This window comes from Uloborus diversus, chromosome 1 (assembly GCF_026930045.1).
Source record: "Uloborus diversus isolate 005 chromosome 1, Udiv.v.3.1, whole genome shotgun sequence".
NCBI lineage: Eukaryota > Metazoa > Arthropoda > Arachnida > Araneae > Uloboridae > Uloborus > Uloborus diversus.
Genome location: NC_072731.1, coordinates 52,910,118 through 52,932,059, shown reverse-complemented (window position 1 = coordinate 52,932,059; position 21,942 = coordinate 52,910,118).

Below are 21,942 nucleotides of genomic sequence, written 5' to 3'. Positions count from 1 at the left end.
AAGATGCGCTAAAGAGCATCGTTTGTGACGTCATCAAGACCACGCCTTGTTTGAAAAATCTGATATATTAAAAAAATAATTAAAAAATAACTGTTGGGAAAATAAAAGTATTTAATGGTTTTTTTTTTGAGCAATCACGATTGCTTATTGTTCTCACTTGACAGTTTTGAATTCCTATGATTTTATTGCCCCCCCCCCTCCTCCCTCTGTAGCACCACCGTCGGCCGGCCTCACGATGCTGCTCCTCTAGCGAAAACCGCTCCAGGTTGCGTCACTTACTTGCCTACACTTACACATACAATCACACGCACACTTACACCTATACACACGCATACATACAGACACCTACACACACATAAACATACAGGCAACTACCCACACATACAGTTACCCCCACACACAAACAAACATACACACAACTACCCACACACAAACACCACATGCCATACAACCCACCTACACTCAAACAAACATATCCCCCTCCAACACACACACACACACACGCCTATATACACACACTCGTGATTGCGAAAAACATAATTTGAATTCAAAATGTCAAAGTTCAAATTATTTTATTTTTTTTTTTTTTTTTTGCTTATTCTATCAGTTTCAGTGACAAAAAGTACTATTTTTGACTGAAGGAAACAACCTCATTTTCCACGCGAAAGCACTGGACGTCGTAATAATGCGCCAACTTTATCAAAAGTTTCACCTTGAGATCTGTTTGTGGTGATAGCAAATGCAGGTATTATTGGGAGCTGGAACTGAAAGCCATCCCTCACTCCGTAAAATGATTTATTTGAATACTAAAATCGCAAAAACATAATCAAAATGAAAATATTCTAAATGCCCGTAGTTATCCAAAAAGCTTTAATAATAAAAACAAATGCAAGTATATCATTTCTTTATGCTCAAGCGAGAATTGGCAACACCACAATATTATCCAGCAATTTCTTCACGCTAACTACTATGTCGCGTGAAAAAGCAAATAAAAATGAATTCCACTAACTTTTAATTGCGTCTAGCGCGTTTTCTAGCCATTTTAGAGGATTGGCATTTTCGAACTGTAAACCGGGTAGAACGTTTTTTATAGTATTTTGCACGGGCTTTCCAACCATACCAAGCTCGAAGCGCTAAAATGCATTTTTCATGTAGAAAGAGCTGTTTAAAAAAAACAATTAAAACTTAATGTTTCACGCTCCCAACAATGAACTTCAACAATGGAAAAGAGATAAAATTAAAATTTTTGAGTTTCGCTAACTAAAAAACGCTTATAACGTTTTTTCTAGTGGATTTAGGTTATTGGACCTTGGGCGGGCGTCCTGACAATTTTTTCGTTAGGAGTCTTTTTTAAAGACCTTTCCAACCATATCAAATTTGAAAAAATTGGACTTTCCGTTCGCGTAGTAAGAGCCATTTAGGACGAAAATGCGTTTTTTATTAATATCTCCGTTAATTAGCGTTCGATTTCAAAAAATTTTATTGATGACACTAAAACTCGGCAATAGCTACAGAACAAAAAAAGAATGAAGGAAATCAGTCTACAAACAGAGGAGGAATCGGTACCGAAAGAAAACAGGATTAAGGTGTCATTTAAACTATTACAATATGCAATGTTCAAGTGAATAATCAGTTTCCCATAAGATGATCTCTTGTTCACGACGATAAAAAGCGGGATGCTCAAAAAAAAAAAGATTCAGTTTTTTTCTCTCGTGATTTTTTTAAATAAATGTTTAAAATGAAATTCATAAAGCAAAACTAGTTTAACTTTAAAATCACTTATCCATTTAGCATTTAATGTCATAGAAATAACAAGTTATTAAAAAAAATCAATAATAATTTAAAATAAAGCAATATAAAGATTAAAAGATTAAGAAAGTTTTACTCAACACTATATAAACGCTTTCACAGCTTTTTCATATAAGCTAAAACAGCGCAAATGTTGCCACCGAAAAAGAAAATAAGATAAAATTTAAGTAATCAACGTGATAAATAGCAATAAAGTTAAGATAAATGGTTCAATGACAATTGCAGCAACGAAAAAGTCTTACTGGACTCTATCGCATTAGTTCTTTTTGCAACTTTTCTCTTCAAAGATAAAGAAAGCCAGAGATCTGTGGAGAAAGTGCAAGCAAAATTGGAGATAAATTTGACGTACGAGACTCGCTTTAGAAAACCATCAGTGGCTATGCTGTCGCAAGTGACGCATGGCTGCTACGCAATGAAAATAACAAATGGCGCCGCCTGGAACATATCGTTGCCATTTCAAAAAAGAAACACAATGGGGAATAGAATCGAAATTCTTTTATTACTTTTGGGACCGTCTACGGAATTTAGAGCATAGATAGGTTCTGAATGCTGAGATTTTATTCAGTTTATATATATATATATATATATATATATATATATATATATATATATATATATATATATATATATATATATATATATATATATATATATATATATATATATATATATATATGTCATATTTTCTAGGGTTAGAATTTAAAATTTTACTTACTGTGCCAAGCTTAAAAAACTAGATTCGCTTAAATAGTGAATTTAAATAACCATTAATTCATAAATCTTCTGAAGAAGAGAATGAATTAACCGTTTCCAGATTATCTCACTAAGATACTCTAGAGAACCTACAAAAAGAGATAATTCTTAAGCCTTTAACAGTGAAATAATTATTCTTTGATTTATATTATGACGCGATTGAAAATCTTTTTTTTTTTTCTCAGTCAGACGAATTTTAAAGAAGAAATCAATTTTAGCGTAATAGCTTGGAAAACATCTACCATATTTTCACAGTCGAAAAAGAGAGTAAAAATAATCACTTTTTGTTGCGGATAATTTTTTTGTACTTGCAGTTTTGGGACGATAATTACTTCGTGCTATCTCCTGTCACAAACTGTCATTTGTTATCCATGATTTGTTGCGGATCTATAGTAAGAATACAAGATTTTACATGGCAGAAAATTGAACTCCACCAAAATAAATCTTGAAATTTTGTTTTAAAATTGAGTCTCTCTCTCTCTCTCTCATGGTAACAAATAGCATACCTAGTTGTAACGACGACAAATAAATAAATTGGTACTTAAAAACTTCAGAACAGAAAAAAATAACTTTCTTTCTCCAAAAACGAAATTAAGAAAGCAAATCTGCGAACTGGATTATTCTGAAGGAACTGAATAACGCAACGACTTATTGAGCAACGGCACGATATCCAGTGAACAACTCACTAAAAAAAATAGATGACTATTAGTGGAAAATCAATGTTAAAAGGTCAAGCAGCGGTTCAACTATTTTGTGCCACGGTTTCATATCACAAAACGAAAATACAGTCAGCCTGTTATTTAAGTTTTAATACCCTTTCATTCAAATTAAAAATAACCTGTTATTTAATTTTAATAACCTTGTATTCAATAGAATAAAATAACCTTTTATTCAATTCAAAACTAACATTTTATTCTATTTTAAAATAACCTTTTATTTAATTTAAAAATAACCTGGTATTTAATAAAAAAAATGTCTGGGGATGAACATTTTTTATCGACAAAAACACATCCCTAGTAAATTGCATCAAACTTTTAAATAATTTTAAAAGTCTTACAAAGTTCCTTCTATAGTATAATCGAAAATCATTTCGTTGTACACGTTTGCTTCGTGAAGTGTTGTAAGGTGTAAGGTTTGCACCGTAAGGTGAAATCACGCAAAAACAAGTACAGTAGACCCTGGTTTTACGTGGGTTTATTTTACGCGGTTTTGATTATACGCGGTTTAAGAATTGACACATTTATTTTATTCTACGCGGATAAGTTTTTTTTTTTTTTTTTTTTTTTTTTTTTTTTTTTTTTTTTTTTAACGCGGCAACGCAAACAGACAAAAATTTTCCTCCTGAGATTGCATGTTGCACGCAATAAATTGCATTTTGGCGTGCTAATGATCAAGCTTGGAGACATTTTATGCGTGTGGTTCCAGAACTCTTTCCAGAAGTAAAGTCATAAAACTCACACAGTTTACTGAAGGAAGAGCTTTTAGGGATAGCAAAGGAGGCCACAACCAACGAGGGTATCGACATCGATGTCATAAAACAAAAAACGTTCACATTCAAAATTTTGAGCCATTCCTTGAGAATAGCAAATGATATTTCTGATTTGTTCGTGAAGGAAGATTCTATCATGGAAATAACGCAAGTGATCATGGATGCGTAAATGCTCTGCATAGAACTAGGGAAAAATTCTTTATGACTGCCAAGAGACTATCATACCCACTCCTTGTTATAAACACTAAATTAATTTATGTTTTCTTTATATGTGTTTTGCATATACATTGATATACACATTACAATTGAAGTACACATTAAACTTATTGTAAAATTATTCATCACTGGAATGAAGGTTTTTTTTTTCTTTAGTGAAAGGACCTAACTCCTATTTTAACACTACTATTAAGTCATAATTTATGCGGCATTTTCGGGGAACTTAACTTCGGCGTAAAATGAGGGTCTACTGTATGTCTTTTCTTGCTGGTTAAGATTATAAACATGCTTTTGAACATTAAAAAAAACTATTTTAAAGTTATTTAATGTGTGGTGTTGAAATCAAACACTGATCGATTAGGATCTGACTGAAAATTTAGTTGGATATTCTTATCGCTCCCTGTGTAAGAAGCGAAAAAGTAAATATATTTTCTTGCGAGAGAAATTTACAAGAAAAATGTTTTTTTTTTCTGTTTTAGAAGTTAATTATATCCAGTTACCTAATACATATGATGGATTGAATTATATTCATTTTCTCAAGTATAATGTCAAACTTGTAAATTAATAGACAACTGTCACTAGACGGCTCCCGTGAGAGCCCCATGTATCGTTTCTTCTTGCCAGAATAGCATTATAAAGAGACCGGGGCATATAGACAATCTTTTCTTGGCTAGGAACCTTGTAAGTTTTGGGACTCCTGACTGGCCAGGTGGAGCAAATGCATCGGCCATGTTTTTTCTCCACTCAACGCCATGTGAACAAATTTCGTTAATCAAAATTTCTTAATTCACATTTAAATTCTTTCATCCCACTCCCTCCCCATCAAATAATGTCTGGAAGATCTCGTTTGACAAGTCAAGAAGCAAGATTTAAAACGTTCCTTGACTGCACAATACTGTTGATCTTTCAATCAGATTTTTGATTTTTCTTCTGCCAAGGTTATTCATGGGTGTTCTTCGATTTATAATTTAGATTTTTGGGAATCCTATTACGTTTGGAAAAATTCTGCTTCAATAGTTAATGATTTGTCGAGTACTTCCCCTTTCCCTGGGGTTTGGAAATCTTATCTTTAAAAACTTTTTTCTGTTTGTGACGTTTTTCCGCACTATAGGTGTTGCTGTTCTGTGACGCACGTGTTTCCGGTTTCCATGTCTATTTACTTTGCTTCCTTCCTTTTTTGCAGTGCTGTGGAGTCGGAGTCGAAGAGTCGGAGTCGGACTGATTTTGGGGTAAAGGAGTCGGAGTCGTTAGAGAACATGCCGACTCCGACTCCGGGCTTCTTTTTTTCTTTCCTTTTCACTGACTCTCCTTGCATTTTTTAAAAACTGACTACCAATTGGTTCGATTACATGTATAAAAAGATACTAATGAGAAAATAACTGCCATTATGGCAATCAACTAGCTTGAGTGCTTACCGAACTTTTTGTAGCTGTCCACTAGTTTGCTTGCTTTTCAACTTAACTCATAGCAACTATCAGTAAACGGTTTTGTTGCCTAACATTTTCAAGTAATCACTTTCAAATAAAAATAGAAATATAGTGTTTTGTTCGTTCTCAGTTACAAAATAGTAAAAGAAACGTAACAAATTAGTAAGTCGAGGCCCGTAGCTAAGGTAGAAACGTTTAAGGGTGATCGGCAAATTCAAAAAAGTTCTGGCGCGAAAGCACGAATCCAAAAGATTCGATGAAATAATCTAATGTTTTTTTCTTTATTAAGACTATTTCTATAAGCTTGGTTCTCACTAAAAAGTGTGTAACAAAATAAGTGTAAATGATTTCTTGATTACAACACTCAATAATTGCAGTTAATCTTAAAATCATATTAAGGTTAAGTCTAAAGCAGCCATTAAAATTTAAATAAAAAATTTAGCGAAGAAGAAATATAGGTATAGTAAAAACTATTCGTACAAATTTGTATACCGCCGCATTTTGTGTAAAATTAGCTCCTGACGTATATGTGTCCTATTTTCGTTGAAATTTTATTGATGAAATATAATTTAAAATATATTCGCAAAAATTTTCAGAACTAAAATACTTATATTTTTTATAAACTCTGAAATTAATTTTGGGTGTCATCTAGCAGATGGGTGTCACCCGGGGCAAACCACCCCCTCTCAAGAACTTGGATTTAGAAAAAAAGCTTTTTTTCTCTCAAGTTACAGCTTTCAAAAATTGAAAGCACACGATTTGATCAATATCTATTTGTTAAACATTAAAGAGGGGCAAATTACAGATAATCCTTTTCAAATTTTTTAAAAAGGAATTTTTAAGTCACTCACTTTTTAACTCGTAACTATTGGAAAATTTGATTTTTAAATTGAATTTCTAACGTTGTATGCGTCTTGGGTTTACAACAAAAAACAAAATGCGAAGTTTTCATAAAAAGGAATTAATATTTCAATCTCTGTTAAGAGGTTTTCCCCCTTCCCCTGAAGGGAGAGAGGGAGTTGAAAAAATACAATTAAAGTAAAATTTAAAAAAATTTGGAGTCGGAGTTGGAGTCGGGTGTTTCAAAATCCAGAAGTCGGAGTTGGTCATTTTCCTTCCCACTCCGCAGCCCTGCTTTTTTGTTCATTTGTCGTTCGGTCTACGTTGTGTGGACTTTTCGTTCTTCTTTTATGCACTGATGAAAGGGCTTGCATTTGAGAGCTCCGAAACAGCTGTTTTCTGAGTTTTTAACTCTATTTTATTACTTTATTTGTACTTTATAAACGTTGTTGTCGTTTTACTCATTCCATAGTACAAAGTTTTCGACTGCTTTTTTACAACATTTGAATTCTTAGTTGAAGTTCTTTCTTAAAACAACGCTCATCAACATTAAATATTAAACCCATAATTCAACATAAATTTTAATGAAACGAGCCACTGTGTATGTGTGTTTAAATTCTTTTAAGTATTATGGGATTTTATTAGTAATAAAAAGGTGTATTCAAAGAAACAATTTTATGTACAATGTCTCTATGGCGCTTACGTTCTGCATGATGTCTCGAGTGATGTATTTTCCTGGAAATGACGACAGTCAAATATTTTTAAGAAATGATTTATTGTCATACAATTGCATTTTCTCTTATCACCTTTGTGGGCATGCGTTTACAATGTTTTAATTCACGTATTGTTTATGTTAGTTTGTTGCACTCATTATCTAAAAAAAAAACTTTTTTTTTTGTATTTTCTTTTTTTTTTTTTTTTACACTGATTTTTTTTTTAAATGGTTGAATTTATAATGCGCCTGTTATTAAAACATAGTTGAAATTTACTGAAGATTGATGTCTAACATTTTGAAACAATGAAAGTGATATCGTTTTGTTATTGCATTACATGTTTTCTTTTATCACATTTTGTTTCTGAAAAATATTAACTTAACTCTTTAAAAGGTGTATTTTAAATAATTTGTAGTTTGAGAGAAACGAGTGATAGAAAAAAATCGAAGTTGAAGCATGGGAATGTAGCTTATTTAGCTCTAGAAGACAAACTTCTTGTTTACCACTTTGGAAGTACAACAATATTTTCACCCGTCTCGAGAAATTATGTTTCAGAATCGATTAGTTCAATCGCGTCAACTGAGACGAAAGTTATTTTCAATTTTCTAACTAAAAGTCTCAACGAAAACATCGTTTTGAAATTTCATGTTCTATGAATGGGGACGACATTTCACTCAGGAAGAACGGACTCTATTGCGAAAGCCCCGGATAGATAATCGATATGCTGCGTTAAGTAGGTCACTGCCTCCTATTTTGCATTATAAATAGCTGACTTTAAAACGCAACGGCCTATAGAATGGTCTCATTTGTTTATATTATAATTTTTTTTCGAAGAGTTCTTTCTTACCATAAATTCTAAAATAATTTACATAAATAATAAAGGGAAGTTCTGACGAAGAATTGTAAAATCTTTTTTTTTCCCCCTGAGTCACTAGGGTAACGGGACCAGTACAGACAAGGGTCCAGTAACACACAGTTGTAAGGATTTAAATAATACGAATTTCAGGCGGTTAAAACTGATGTTGCTGCGACCCATGAATACGGTGCAACCATCTAGTGTTATTACAGTGGATTTTATGAGCCAGTTGGTATTAACAAGGCAGTGGTGGAACCGGCAGACACCATGAGGTCTGCCGGTGTTTCAAGTTTATTTGAATTTATTAAGGTTTAAGATCTAAAAATAAAGAACTTTTGCACATTTTGAAGAGGAAAAGGGAATTTTGTCCATTACTCATCCTATATGTCACTGGGTATCATCAGAATTGTCAGTGTCTGTTACTGGAGGTCGGTACGTTTTTCGAAATTGAGCAAACAAAAATAGAATTAACTTATTCTGAGGATCCAGAAGCAGTCAAACGCTAGATGAGATGTATTTTCAGGAGAGAAATAATAGATTTAAAGGTCTAAATATATTAAAAGGCTCAGAAAATTGAGTTAATCTGAGAGCGATGTCTTAAGCATGTCTGCTACTGGTGCCGTTACCGTACACAAAGAATGACCTGGAGTAATAAAGGGTGGTCCAAAAAGATTGATGGAAAGTAAATGATCGCTGCGGGGAAAAGTCAGCTTGCAGGAGTAAGAAATCTGTTTTATTGAATAATATATAAATGACATTTAATTAACAAAATGCTCGAAATACCTACCGTCCCTGACTATAGTGCCGTAAGAGCCGGTTCAGAAACTGCTTGTGAAAACAAAATTGGTGTCATTGGGGTGCGAAAAATTCTCATCTCAGTGTCGTCTCACCGCGTATCCACAAAAGATCACGGTGTGAAGTGCCATATCATCAAAGAGGATAATTAGTCCGATATTCAATTACGATCTGGTAAAGTATCGAGAGTTGCTACAGCGTCACTTTGGTCCTGAAGCGGGACGTCTCAACATGAAACGGCGTGCTGGTACTGGTTCATGCAGGGAGGGGCTCGTCCCATGAGAACTGCTGACGTCATCACTTGGCTTTAAACGACTCTTGGTAAGTCTTTGAATGCATTAGATGAAGATTAATTCACGGTGCATGGTATAGTCCTCCCATTCATTTCGAACCTAAATCTGTACGACTTCTTACGGGGTTAGATCCACAAAAGAATCTTTAGAGACCCCCCTCCCCCCTTCCCTTGTTTTACTAGAGGACTTGAAATTGGCCATCAGAAGGGAGATTGATGCACTTGTTTGTCCTGACACAATCCAGTAAGGTATATAGAGTTTCAGAAGCGGCTTTATAACACTATAGTTGAGGACCGTAGGCGTTTCGAGCATATTTTTTAGCAAGTGTCATTCATACCTTTAACCTTGATTAAATGAAATAGGTTTCATGTTGTTGAATGCTGTTCTTTCCCGCAGTGATCGTTTATTTCTGTCAAGTATTTTGAAATACCTTGTTCCTAATCATTACATTTCACGAGTAATATTTAATTACCCGATTCTTATCTTTAAAAAATGATGTTTTAATGAAGTATGAAATATTTTTTTAGAGTTCCAAAACACTTTACTTCATTATGACTGCGTTTACCTAATTGTAATACGTCGTTCAATTTATATAATCAATCATTTTTAAACACATTACTAAACTTGTTACTTCCAAGATGGTTTCTCAAATATGCACATTGTATATAGTTACAAAGATCCTCCTCCACATATTGAAATGTAATTATTTGTTTTAACTTTATTTAGCAAGTATTTGAACATTACTTTTGGTAAAGTCAGACCAAACAACGTAAGTAGAAGCACAAATTTGTAAATTACAGCAGACACGTGTTTCGGCGTTACAGGGAACGCCTTTTTCAATGCAAAAATAATGAGCTTATGGATGAAAAGACATCCGACAAAAGCCAAGAACAGATAAGCAAGCAGCTTAAAAGATAAAAACAGCGGATTAGCCAAACACCAATGACAAAGTTATAAACCGATCAGGAACCAATAGGAATGCAAGCAAAGGTCAGGAGCTTTCGCTTAGGTACGAACCCAGAAAGAATTCAATTGGACAAGGATTAAGCCGAAGCTTAAACAAAAAGAAAAGAAATTGTCAGTAACCGTGAACCGCAAGAAAGGAAAAGCAGAATGGAAAACCATGAAATAAGATAAACAGAAACAAAAAATATTCGAAAAAAGGAAAAATAAAGATAAATAGAAGAAAATTGGGGGGGGGGGGGGTGTCAATCAAGACTAAAAGGCAAAAATAAACAAAGGAAGATAGATAAAAATGAGTGGGAAAAAAAGAGGGGGGGGGGAATGGGGAAAGGACAGTATTAAAGATATGGGAGCCAAATGTTAGAAAAATATGGAACTGCACTAAGATCGTTAACTAAGTTAGAACTGTTCCTCAAAATATGAAAGGATTCCCAAAAGTCAAGATCCGATGAATTGGGGCATTTTTGGATAATCTGAAAAGAGTTAAAATCAAAAGAGTGATTCGAATACCAACAATGTTGAGCAATACTAGACTTATTTAATTGTTGTTTTTTCACATAATTTTGATGCTCTTTCAAGCGAATTTTTAAAGCACGCCGAGTCTGTCCAATATAGGCAAGTTTACAACTACAATTAATTCTATAAATTCCACAACAATTAAGAGGGTGAATAGGATCTTTAAGAGAAGAGAATGAAAGTTTATTAATAGGAGAGAACACCACCTGGAATTGGAAACGTTTTAGAATCTTAGCAACCTGATAGCTTACAGATGGAAAGAATGGCAAAACAACCAAATTCTTTCTGATGAAGGTTCGGTTAAGAACATTAGTTTGGGATTTATTTGAAAGTTTTTTATAAATGGAATCAATCAAAGTTGGCGGATAGTCTCTATCAATTGCCACAGCTTTAAGATAATTTAGTTCCACTTTAAGAAGTTCCGACGAAGAACAAATATTAATTGCGCGATAAACAAAAGAATTGAAAGCAGAATATTTTTGATTTGGAGGATGAGACGATAGTCTATGAGGAGGTAAAGAGACAGCAAAAGGTTTGCGATAAACAGTAGTTTCAAAACCAATTTCTGTACGAGAAACAAGTACATCAAGAAATGAAATGCAATTATTCCGTTCTTTCTCACAAGAAAACTGAATATGAGGATCAATGGAGTTTAAAATAGATAAAACCTCATCACTCTCAAACTGATTCTGGTTCATTAGAACAAAACAATCATCAACATACCGAACATAAAATTGGAACTGCAGTTTTTGGAACAGCTTAACCTCAAAATAATGCATGTAAATATCACTAAGAATGGGGCTAAGTGGGTTACCCATAGCCAGACCATCTAACATAATATAAAAGTGGTGGATTTACAAAAAAGATTTTACTATCCAAAAAAAGGCACCACGATGCATATTATTTCTCCACGTCTCACCTTGACGATTTAGTCATTTGTCTTACCTGTGCACTAAGCTTTTCTATACACTCCTCATAGAACGTTGCCGCCAATGATTGAAAGTGATTTTTGACTGTGTCTTTGAGTTCCACGTCCGTTTGGAAGCGTTGCCACCCAAGTCACTGCTTCAGTTCAGGGAAAAGATGAGAGTCACTCAGCGCTAGGTCGGGACTATATGATGGGTATTCAAAGATGTCCCAATGAAATTTCTGAAGGAGCTGTTGGGTTAGACTTGTGCAGTGAGGACGAGCATTATCATGAATCAGAACAATTCCTGAAGTCAGCAAGCCTCTTTGTTTGCTTTGAATAGCTCTCCGTAAGCGTTTCAACGTTTCACAATAAGAATCTGCCGTAATGGTTGTTCCCGGCTGCATAAACTCTAGAAGTAACATACCTTTTTGGTCCCAAAAAACAGTTGCCATAATCTTACGGTTGTTGAGAGTTTGCTTGAATTTTAAGGGTTGATTCGGTGAATTAGTGTGCATCGATTGTCGTTTCGTTTCGGGAGTATCATATTGAACCCATGTTTCATCACCTGTCACAATGGGATTCCAAAAAATCATTTCCATAAACATTGTAACGCTCAAGAAATGACAAAGCTGCACCCATTTAGAGAGTTAAATTTTCAGTTTCAAAGCTTTTGCAAGTGGATGTTCCTAAAGTGGGATATTCCTCTCTCCTCTAATATCTCCAAAAGTATCCTCTAGTTACGACTTTAAAATTCTACATTCAATAAATTTCCAGGGGAGTTGTCCTCAAACCTTTCATTCAAATACCTATGATCCCCACTGATAACTTAAAATTTAGCTTTTAGAAAATTCCTCAGGACAACCCGATTCTTCCTTTCTTAAAATGGACTAAAATTAACGTCAGTTTCGAAAAACATTCCAGAGTGTCATCTTCTCGTTTCTCTGTTGTTATCAAAAAGTCTAAAATTACATTTTTACAGTTCAATATCGAAAATTTTTCAGGTGATCATCAGTTCCCCCTAATGTGGTCAAAGTTAGCTTAAATCTGATTTCAGTTTTTAAAAAATCAGTAGAGAATCCCTAATCTCTTTCCTTTAATTGTACCAAAAATTTCCCAAAATTGCTATTTTGGGGTGTCAGTTTTTAAAATTCTTCCGGGAGAGACCTTTGAACCTTTCTCCCAACTTCTTCTCCTGACTAAAACTGAGTTACAAAAGCTTCAATGTGTAATATTTTCTGGCTGATTCCCATTTCTGTCCAATTGCTAAGAACACTAAAGACAGACTAAAATTTCATTTTTAGGTCTTTTAGAATTTGGTATATAACTTTTCTGTCAAAGCATTAAATTGCGAATTAAAAATTTCTCAGGGTTAAACTTGCCTAACGTTATTTAAATTCACTCTCATTCTTTTTCTGCCTCAAATTAAATGCACTTATTCGGTAAAAGGCCCCGCAAGAATTCTCTAATCGGGTCCTGCCTTCGTTAAGGTCGACTCTGTTTGCAATTTTTCTATTTAGGCGTAAAGTTATAAAATGAGTGGAGAAATAATTATTTTTCTGCATCTGCAAAAAGGTGGATTTCGCCACTGATATTTTTTTTCCAGAAATTTCATTTTCTTCAATTGTGACATGAAAAGTTCATCATCGTCATCCATTTCAGCTTCAAAATATTTAGCCGTCCTTTTCATTCCGCTAAAATAGGACATAACTTGTTCTTGTGTTAAATATTCTTCTGGGCTAAACTTTTTCTTACCTAGAACAGTTAAACATCTCATCATTTTTACAACATTATGAGCTGTACATTTATTTCCTTTTTTCCCTCTGTTGAGCACTTAAGAAGAAATTGCTTTTGATTTTGGTTTAGTTAAATGACCTTTTTTCATGATTTAGTGCCCATCCATATTGTGAAACCAGACTTGAAAACATTGAATAGCTACTTGATCCAGTAGCATTTTTAGATGAGTTGATAATTGGATAGCTTTTTTTATTTGTAATAGTCTCCATTATTTTTGCAAATTTATTTTTCGCTTTATCCATTCCTTAGAGAAGTTAAGGAGTTTTGATTCACCTCTTGCTGTATGAATTAATAATTCACTGGCAGTTTTAAATGCGCAAGTACAGTTGTCCGCATGACAAAACTGTAAACTTACGAATTTTTGGCCAAGACATACATATTTCTGGCTCTGATTTCTGTCGGATTTTTTTTTCTGAGCTAAATGGGCGAATTATTTGAAAACCCACACACACAAAAACTAATTTATCTTACATTTATTTCTTATTAGAATGTTAAAAACTTAATAGTTCAAATAAGTAGCTTCAAGAAGAAATAGCAGCCTTGAGTACAAAATTTGCAAAAAACCTTTTTTTTTAATATTTCTTTTACAGAAATGGTCTGAAACTGATCCTTTTTAAAGTTTCATTTTAAAAACACATTCAGGAGTTTTAGATGGTACTATATGTTTGATTTAAAAAAAAAGAATTTTCAGTATGGTAACTGAAAATGTTGACTAAATTACTTTGCACTGAAATATGCAAAATTTACCGTATTACCCCGCATAATCCGGCATGCCGGAAAATTCGAGGTTTATTTTGCTCCAAAACAAAAGTCAATTTCCACATTCAGTTCCAATCAGAAAGCAAACCACTGTAAGGAAAAAAATAAATAAATCCCGAAAGTAACCTTCTTTCAAAAAAAAAGGATTGCTTATAAAATTTGCTGGTTATTTACGGTAGGTCATTATGAATTCATTTAATTATGTGCCAATAAAGTAATCAATTCAGAAGCAATCATCGCCACTGCGATTTGTTTATAACTTTTTTAAATAAGTTATTTTAGGTTCCTTTTAGAAAGGCAAGTTTATTTTTTGGCTATTGAATAGCTGTGGTAAATTCCTTAGCGGGCGGTAAATTACTGCTTTAATGCTTGCTTACCTAGTTTTAATATAATATTTATAAAATTATTCGTTATCAAACAATATTTTTCTTGTTAAAATAACAAATGACATTGTTAGCAAATATTTTTACAGAGTTGAAATGTGTATTAGTGCGAATAAGATATGTATAGAACTTATATTCTTATATAAGATATGTATAGAACTTATATTATTAGAATACCAGAAATTCTGGCAAATAGTATGAACAAAGAAAAATCCATGACGACAAAAATAGACAAAGTTATCTTTTTTTTTTTTTTTAAGAAAAATTAAAGCATTTCGCCTCAATGGAGTTTTGGTAAGACCAATAATAGGGCTTGATAAGGGCAAAAAAAATTATTTCAATATGTTGTTCGCGCAAGGAGTTATGACAGTTTGAAAATCAGTAAAATGTGACATTTTTGCTATTTTCGGCCTAATGTAAGTAAAAGCACATTAATCTTCTCTCAGTTAATTACGCATTTTTTCAAAGTGCACATACTTACCTTTCAAGCGACAGTACTTTTGCCGTGGCAACTGAAAGGTGCAATCTGTTTTTCGATCTCAAAAATGCTAAAAAACCTCAAAAATGCCACTTTTTTGTGACCTTTATTGACCTTGCGTCGATAACTTGCCAGAAATTTATCATTAATTTTGTAAAGTCTGAACCTTCTATCCTTCATACATAAAAAGGATTTGGAGGCAAATTGTTCTCGGCAACAATTGTGGCTCAGCAAGTTCCATGTCTTATAAATCCGCTCAATTTTTGTTGCTGCGCGTTGACCTGTAGGAGTCCATAAAACTGAACAACTCAACTTCAGAACAAAAAATTCTGGATTTAGGTTTTTAATAAGATAAGAAATAACTGGTAATTTTTTGGAGAAAATCTGAGATGACATGAATCACTAGCGCGACACTCTCAGATTATTGCTCTTAATCGGTAACTTTCTGAAAAATAAATTGCTTTTTAAAAGGATAATCTTGAATGACACGTGCTTTCATAAGGTCAAAAACCTTGAAACAAATTTATGTCAGTTTCTCAAGTCATTAGTATTGTCTAATTTTAGCTCTTTCATGGTAAAAACTAACTTGTTGGCGCGACATTTTTCCCTCCATTAAACTAACAAACTATTCGCTTACTTAAATTCATTAAATTCATTCTTTCATTTTTCCACACCGGAAGTTTTCTTCTTTGGAATTCATTAACAAAGATTTCTCAAATTATTATTTCGCTTTTGTTACTAAAAGAAGTTTTTCGCTTCTTCGTTAACAAGTTATTGTTCTTGCTCCTTAAAGTGGAGCCGTTTTTCATCTTGCAAAATTGTTTTACGAAATCCCCTTGTTCTTTCAAATTTTTAAGAACTGTCTTCTGCACCTCGACTTTTTAATTTACATACAGATAATGAATTTCTCACTATAATAGGCCATGAGTGCTGGGTTATTAAGAGTTTATAAAAAAAACTATGCGGATAAAAGTGTTCTAAAGCATAACAATGGGGAGAAATTATTATAAACTGTATACAAATCATGTAGCTATACCGCTGCTTATATTTTATGTATAGGAAGTGATCACAGGTAAATCAAGTTTGCATCATTGACTTAAACGATTTTTAAAGCCTCTACAAAAGCATTTTATTTATTATTAATACCAGACCAATATACCAGACAGAACTGTTATCACAATTAAAGAGACTGCAGCTTCGTTCTTACTAGAACTCTTCAGTCCGGAAAAGTGAATACGGAGCTGAGGGGACTTATTACGAGCTCTTCGGCTTCGACTTCGGGAAACTTAAAATCTCACCTTTCTCATTCCGAACGAAGGCGTCAGGCGTATTACGAACTGCAAGTGAGAAGCATACTCACAGTGGGAAAGGCTCACCGTTCGGGAAAAAAATATGACGTCGTTTTGTAGGCGTGGTGTAAGATGAACCAATAAAAGATAGCAGCGTGAAAATTTGAAATTGTGTTGTTTCTATGCGTTCTTGTTTCATGTGGATTTTGTTAATTTCAATAGTGGCTTTGCCCCCCCCCCCCACATGTTAAACAATTTTTTTTATAACTAATGAAATTTCAAAAATAATTAGATGTGCAAAATTTCCGGAAATTTTGTGGCGGTGGGAGAAAAAACAAACTTTTGAATTAAAATGGAAAAATTGATTTTTTTAAAATTTAAAATGTATTAATTGATATATTTTATCAGAAAGCGTTTAAAAGGTTCAATATTTGAAGGTGTATGCAATCCATTGTATTTTTTTCTTTGAAACAGATATATACATAAAACTTTTGGTATTAAATTAAATTCGCCATTAACTTTCTTTGTTCTAACTATCAGAGATTATTCAAATTAGACAAATTACACAGTGTAGCAAAAAAAAAAAAAACTATCAAAATGCTTCTGACATTATTTTTGCTGATTCTTGTGTAAAATGAACCGGAATTCAAATATGACCACAGTTTTCACCCTACATGTCCCTTTTTTTTTTTTGGAAATGGTGTCCCCCAATTTCTTTTCCGTTTTCGACAATTTAATAGCCATTATTTTCATTTGGAGGGAAATGAAGCATAAAATTAACCATTGACACTTTTCTGAAGGTCTAGAGAGGTGCAAGGTTCCAAAGTATGAACATTTAAATTAAGTCGGGAGACTCACAGTGGTATTCCCTCTAAAATATTTCAAAAATCATCAAAACCTATATTTTTGTCTAGGGTGTTTGTTTTACAATTTTTCACTTATTTTGCGACCTAAAACTAGAGTGTAGAGCTTACTCCTGTGAGCTCCATCTCCGAATTTTTTTTTACGAAGCCAAAAAATTAAACAGAAAGAAAAAAAATGGAAGCATCGCATTTTTCATAGAGTCGCATCGCAGATCTTCAGTAAATAACCCTTCCTGTATTGTTCAATTTGCATTCTCAGATCTAAGTATGATTAAAAATAAAAATAGGATATGCTTATAATGTAGCATTAATGCATGGGGATTTATTTAGTAAAATGTCTCTCATGATTTAATTTACTTCATGTGAAAGTTACGGCTTTGTTTTGTAATTCCATGAACAAGACTTTAAATTCATTTCATTTTAAATTTAGCTTACAATAGTTTTAAAAAAATGTCGAAACCACATTGATATCTAGACTAAAATGTAATATCGTTTGCAGTATGTTTCCGTATTCTGTTTTTGCTTGATGGAATGTCCAGTAATTTTGATGAATTTTCCCTCCCCTCTTGCATTTTTTTTTTTTTTTTTGAAAAATTAAGATTGCTTGCTGATTTTCCTTTGCTGTAGCTTAATGTTTTCAATTTATTGTCTTTGTGATTGGCAGATAGCTTGTCACGGTGATTTAATGTCATTGCGAAAATCAACCATCGATCCGTCGTGTTGCTGAACGTAAATAGCGAATTTCGGGACCCCATTCATTAATTTAACTTTTTTTTTTTTGTAGGTGATAAATCTTTTCGTAGCTTATAAATTCTTTTCTTTAAATCATTTGTGAGTATTCCTCATGTAAATAGACTTCTATTATTTTTGTCTTTTGCAAACGTCATTTTCTAATTTGTTTTTCGATGGTTGTTGTCCTTATTATAATGAAAGTTATTTTATTTATTTTAGAAATGTTATGCGTTATTAATTACTTTTATTTTATAGACAAAAACATTTGCGCGTATTTTTATTATGTCTCAAAAGGTTTTTTTATTTTTGTATTCCTATCCTATGTCAAATTTGATTACGACAAATACAATTTGACTGTCTCTAAATCAAGACTAATTCAAGTTATTTATTTATTCTTTTGTTTTCCATTCGGTAAGGAGGGAAGCGTCCTGTTAGTTGAAGTAATTTTCTTAAAACAAAATCTATTTTTCAAAAACAAAAAAGAAAGGGAAAAAAAGAAAAAGAACGAAAAGAAGAAGGAAAAAGAAACATGTTTTGGTCGATATCATGTTTGGGCTCTCTGTTAGGCGTTAGGTAATTCAAACATATTTGTTTTTAATATCGTACAGAGGAAGAAAGTCACAGAACCGAATTGCACCAACAATCTTAACTCATCTAGCTAAAGATCATTAGGTTAAATAAGAAATTTAGTGCAAAATTAATAATTATTTTCAAAGATTATCTATTTGTGAACAAATCGCATTGAAAAAACATATTCTCATTTAAGAAGAAAATATTTTATGCTCTGATTGTTGATAAAAATAAAAATAAACTGTAACAACATTAATACTGAAATTTTTTTTTAAAAAAATACTCGAGTTTTTGAAAAATGTACTCGTGGTGGGAATCGAACCGACGATCTCCGTAGTTCAATGCCGTGCTTATACAACCGCGCTACACGGGAGGGAAAGATTGACGCCCAAATACAGTCTAAACCCTTTGAATCATATGCTGCTCCAGCTACCCAAGTTGTGTATGCATTAAATGAGCTGTTTAAGTTTACTAAATCATTCAATTTGCACGTCAGTTGATATTAAGTAAATGTAGAAAGTTATTTCCATTTTCATTGTTATGTTTTTGTGTCTTCTTGAAGCTTAAAACTGAGAGCATATATATTCAAATAACGTTGTTGATTTTTGGCTACAGGAATCAGTTGTTTTAGTTCAAGGGTTCTAAATGTTTTAAATCTTTTTCTTTCTTTCTTATTTTATCTTTAAGTTACTTTTACGGAGAAATAGGGTAACATAAAAAGCAAAAATGTATGTAGTTCGACCTGGGGAATCCATTGGTTTAGTTACGTGCACGCGTCGGGAAATCGCCTGTTTTTCCCGATCTCACTCCCTTCCGAAGAGCTGAGTTCTATAAACTATTTTCAAAGCGCTGTGTTTCATTTTATGTGTATGAAAAAAGCTTTTTTAAAGGGTTCAACATGTAAGACTCTCCAGTTTGATGCAAAACGTTTCAATTGATTGCAATGGCAAAATATAAAAATCGTGCTAGCACTAACATGTCCGCCATATTGAAAAAATTCCATCTCACTGTATCTCACCACCTCTGAAGCGGATGAGTAAAAAACCCAAAAACTGGTTCTTTTTTCCCGATTCCGTACAGCTCGTAATAAGTCGACAGTGCACGCGTCGAAAAATCGCCTGTTTTTCCCGATCTCACTCCCTTCCGAAGAGCTAGGCAGTTGTCATCTCATTGAAGCTGAGAGCGCAAACAAACTGGTAGATAAAATAAATTTATCTTAACGCAGCATGGTGCGGATCGACTCGTGAATTGATGGCTAAGCTTGGGTATTTAGCAGTAAGTGACATCCCCTAAACCAGGGCTAAAGCAGAATTACATGCAATGTACCAGACAGTTCTAACGTAGGTCGACTGTATTACCTAATTTTCACTCACTAACTGTTTTGTTCAAAAAATTATCACAAGTGTGGAAATACAGTTTGTTTCAGTTTACTAAGTGTCTCCTTTCTCCCCCAACTGACCCTATATAGTTACATCGTTCTGCCATTTCGACATTTTAATTTTTTTACTTTTTTAATTTGATTTAAGCTACTTTCTAACACAAAGAATACGGTACTTATCTTATGTGATGTTTTGTTAATTGTTTTCCTGTGTTTCTGGAAAGTATCATTTGCAAGAACAGCACCAGATTCCTCAACGAGGAAAAAGAATTCAAAAGTACAATTATCTCGAGATTTCTCATGGCTCCAAAGCTTTTAATTACATTTTTGCTGTGTTTTCCTTTTTCTTTGCGGCAAGAAAACGACTAAAAAAGAATTTTTCCTAGTAAAATAAATATTTTGAGCTTATTTTCAAAAGAGGCTGCATTTTTACTTGATTAATCTAGTGAAAAGTTTTGTTTTATCTTTACTTAGAGAGCGGAACATAAGACCCCCCCCCCTTTTTTTTTCTTAACTACATGTTAGAATTTTTATTGATATTGGTATAAATTTTTCTACAGAGTTTTGAAAAATGAACTTTAAACCCTTTCAATATCTTTTTTAAATGAGTTTTTAATGCTTATTTTTTTATCTACTTTCCCAGAAAAGTTTTTTTTTCTTTTTTAAGGAAAAAAAAGGAAAACCATGAAAAACACTATTACTGTAGCGTAAAAACATTGCTAAAAACCAAAAAAAAAATGATCAAGGTCAATTTAATAGTCAAATATACTATATTGAAACAAGAAATGGAAATAGAATTTTCAAATGGGAAAATGTGTTCATTTATCGATGTGATTGTCTATCTGCCAATACCTTTTGAGGAAAAGTCCGAATCGATTTTTTTTTTTTTCAAAAGATCCTGGTCAGGATGCCTCATTTACGTGTTTAATGCTTCAATTTGAAAGATTTTTTTTTTTTTTTCAATTTTGATCAGTTAAAAAACTTTTAACGTCGACAGAAAAATTTAAGGCACATAAAACTAACTAGCAGCTAGAATTTCAAACAAACTTTGATTCAAAAAAGTTCTTGATGAAGAGCTAGATCAGAAAAACTTCTTCTGCCTCGCCTACTCAATGTTTATTTTTGAACAATTCAAAAATATTAGCATTTACGCTCATGGGAAAAATTCAAGCCTTTTATCTAAAAAGCCAGTTTTTTCGAAAGTTGAAGACTAATTGCGTAAATTAAAATGAACTGGGCTCAAAGCATGAGAAAACTGCGTACGAGACCATTTTTATACAAATAGTTATTGACACGTAAAATTCTTATTTTCGTCATAAGCTTAATAATCACGGTAATTCGTTTTTGTTTATGACAATGATGGAAAAGTACTGTTTGACCACGGATTGTATGTAATTTGGCAATCGGCCAAGCTAAGACGATTCAATCTGAATGAATTTAGCAGGGGAGAAAGAAAAATAGCGATGGGATTTGGATGCACGTGTTTCAAAATTTCACTAGGACCTTTTTATTTATTGTTTTCATTGAGGTGAAAATAAGTGGAAACAATATGAGTTTCTATGGAAATAACAAAAAGAAAATAAAATGTTTTCATTTCGTTCGGAAATTTAAAAGCAAAATCGTGCTAAAAACTTATGTTGTAAACAAAATAAATCAACTGACTTTTAAGTAAGAATATAGATAGAATATAGCATTGATATAAAAATTATTGCAGTGAACAAACTGTCATTTTTTAAAAACTGAGTCGAAATAATTAAAAGGCACACGGGCACATCTGTATTAGAAAAACTACTATCCCTTAAAAGTAATAGACGCGTCCATTTCCGCCTGTAAACCGGATATTAGCCCTTCCATATAATCCGTGGTTGACGGTAACCAAAAACAGCAAAAATATAAGAAAGCTCCAGAAAAAATGGAATTTCCTTTTTGATATATAAATTAGTTTTCTTTATAAAGCACCGAACAAAATTCATTCTATTCGTTCGTAAACTTCGTTTCTTATTTCTTTGTTGAAATTAAAAAAAAAAAATTATTTTGAATGTTTTTTTTTTTTTTAAATAATTTATTTAAAAACAGCGTGAGAGACTGACTTTGAGTTTGTTTTTACATTGAACAT